Below are 2,977 nucleotides of genomic sequence, written 5' to 3'. Positions count from 1 at the left end.
CCCTGAACTAAGGTGTTGCAACGCGCAATGAAAAACTAATGATTGATGCTTCTCATCTCTCTCCATTCCTGTCTGTCTGTCCCTGTCTATCCCTCTCTCTGACTCACTCTCTGTCTCTGTAAAAAATAAAATAAAATAAAATAAAAAAAGTGCATAATTATCAGGTAACTGATGAGAAGGTGGATGGAGAACTTTTATCACTGAGGGAAAAAGTGTTTGATACTACTAATGATACTGTAACATATATCATATATATCCCCAACATTCAGGAGCAGCTTAGCTTTAAATTGTTGGGGGTTTTTAAGTTATAGATAGAAAAGAAGGAAGGGAAATAAAAACAAAAGAAAGAAGAAAGAGTGAAAGGAAGAGTTCAAGGAAGGAAGGAAGGAAGGATAAAGAAAGAGAAAGAAAGAAAGAAAGAAAGAAAGAAAGAAAGAAAGAAAGAAAGAATAATAAATTAATTAATTAAAAGAAAAAAGAGCAAAGTCCACTACTTTTTCTTTTTTTACTTTAAAATTAAGTTTTATTTTAAAAGCTTAAACATCATACATCCTTTTAAAACAGGAAAATTCAAAAGTTATTCGGCAAGTCAATTACACAAAGCTGTTTGTGGCAGTAATTAAAGAAGTGGTAACTTTTTTTTTTTTTTTTTTTTTTTTACAGAGACAGAGAGAGAGAGAGCGGGATAAATAGGGACAGACAGGCAGGAACAGAGAGAGATGAGAAGCATCAATCATTAGTTTTTCATTGAGAAACCTTAATTGTTCATTGATTGCTTTCTCATATGTGCCTTGACCATGGGGCTACAGCAGACCGAGAAATCCTTTGCCCTAGCCAGGGACCTTGGGTCCAAGCTGGTGAGCTTTGCTCAAGCCAGATGAGCCTGCACTCAAGCTGGCGACCTACGGGTCTCGAACCTGGGTCCTCTGCATCCCAGTCCGATGCTCTATCCACTGTGCCACTGCCTGGTCACGCAAGAAGTAGTAACATTTTAACAGTGTAAAATGTCACAGAATTCAACTCACCACTTGGATCTTCAATGATTCAAGTTTTTATCCCATACAATAGGTGTGATCAGTTTTAAAATAAAAATTCTTTGGGTATTCTGTTCTCAGTCAAGTCCTTCTTTATCACCCCAGGGTGATAGAATAGCTGATGATGGTAGCAATACATAGTGGCTGTTCTAGTGTTTGGTCATCTTTATGTAGCCCTGTATAGCCCAGTCTGTACCCCAGCTGTTCTTGACAAGCCAATATTTATTGTTATCAAATCTGCTCCTTCAAAGCCAAAGCCAACCACCAGAATGCCATGATCCAAGTCTTGGGTGCTACCGTCTGGATCATAATAATGCTCTCTTTATAGAATTGGAAGGTATCTTGGTCTGCATCTATATGTACGTATCCCACATTAGCCACTGCCTTCATAAGGGACTTACTCCACTTATGATATCTACAAAGCCAGTGTCATTGGCAGCAGAATACTCAGATGTGTATTTGCAGGATTCAACCTTTGCGTAATGCTAAGATTCCTTTGTGTTCAGGCCTTGTTGTTCATTATGGAGGAACAATTCATATAGCCAACATTGCAGCTCTCAATGCCTTGAAACTGACAGCAGTCCACTGGGTTAAGCTCACTCAGCTGAATAAGTTTGCCAGTTTCCCAGAACATCTGTCCTTCTAAGGCACCAGTTGCACTAAAAGCCCAACAAAAATCACACAGTTCCCTTTCCTTCACAGAAGTTACATAGCCTTTCTCTCTCCAGGCCACAGATGAGAGAATCTTTGCAAGGAGAGGTCCTGAGAACACATTCTCTTTCCCGTGCTCCTGGTTTTGAAGGCTATTTGTCGCCTGTTTAACATCTTCACCGGCCATATCACTAAGGGCATTCACTGCCATGGTGAAGCTGTTTACCTTGGCTGTACAGTATTTCTGACTGTACAGTTCTATCATTTCCATATTCTCTCACAGTGCTGTCCTCTATATTTCTTTATTCACTCCATATTGTTCCCTGTGTATTGCTGTCCACTGGTACCTTGTGCATCCAAACTTCCATCAAGTTTTGGAACAACTGAAACAATTTCCAAGCAAAGGGCAAAGAGTGAAAGATTCATGTTTCAAAAACTTGCTGCAGGCACAGATGCACAGACAAAACCAACTGGTGTCGGTCCAGGTGTCTCCGAGGCCCATCACTATACTTTTTAAGCCTTAACCCTTTGCCTAGGTTTAGAAACTAAGCTTAAGCTTGTTAACATCCTTTTAATAATTGCACAGTCCCCTTACCCTATTACCAAAGAGACAAAAATGGCTTTAGCTTCAGAAAGATAATGCACCTAATAAGATGAATGAATACTCTGTGCTTTATAATGTACCATTCTGTTTAATATCCAGAAATAGCATGTGTTTACTATCAGTCTTTTTTAGTCTTTCAAGGTGATCACTGTACTTCAATTTCAAATGTAAACTTCTGATCTATTTCACTAAAGCCATGGAAGATTGAATGGTATGTGTGTGTGTTGGGGGAGGGGATCTGTGTAGTTTTAGAAATATGCAAACAATGTAGTAATTTTTTGATGTGAAGGTAATATTGGTTGAAGTGTTTTTGAAAAGTCGTTTGTCTTTCAACTCTTAAAATGACCTTTTTTTGCCATTTATAATTCATCAACCATTTTGATTTTCATCCTCATATTTATTAGTCAACAACTTTAAGTCCCCAAATTATCCCAAGTCCAAAATACAAATAAATGTCATCAAAGAATTTAAACATTTCAGAGGGAGACCCTGGTGACTCAGAATTCAAGCTTCACTGTGTAGAGAATGCTAGGTATTAACATAAGTAAAACTGCTTAATACTGACAATATTTTGGTTGATACTTGTAGGAAAATGGCTGGAAATTAGACTGTTGTCCTGAGACAAGTCTTTGGTGTGGACTTTGGAACGCCAAGTCCTGTGGGGGGAAAACACTGCCCCTGCAAGCAC

At 38.6% G+C, this 2,977-nt stretch overlaps 1 pseudogene; it reads right to left on the bottom strand.

The window, feature by feature from the left end:
- Positions 1 to 1,183: 1,183 nt before the first annotated feature.
- Positions 1,184 to 2,111, bottom strand: LOC136391665 (procathepsin L pseudogene; annotated as a pseudogene).
- Between the last annotated feature and the right edge of the window lie 866 nt (positions 2,112 to 2,977).

The sequence above is a fragment of the Saccopteryx leptura genome, chromosome 2, assembly GCF_036850995.1.
Source record: "Saccopteryx leptura isolate mSacLep1 chromosome 2, mSacLep1_pri_phased_curated, whole genome shotgun sequence".
Taxonomy (NCBI): domain Eukaryota; kingdom Metazoa; phylum Chordata; class Mammalia; order Chiroptera; family Emballonuridae; genus Saccopteryx; species Saccopteryx leptura.
The sequence above is the reverse complement of the archived record's forward strand: the minus strand, read 5'-3'. Positions and strand labels throughout refer to the sequence as shown.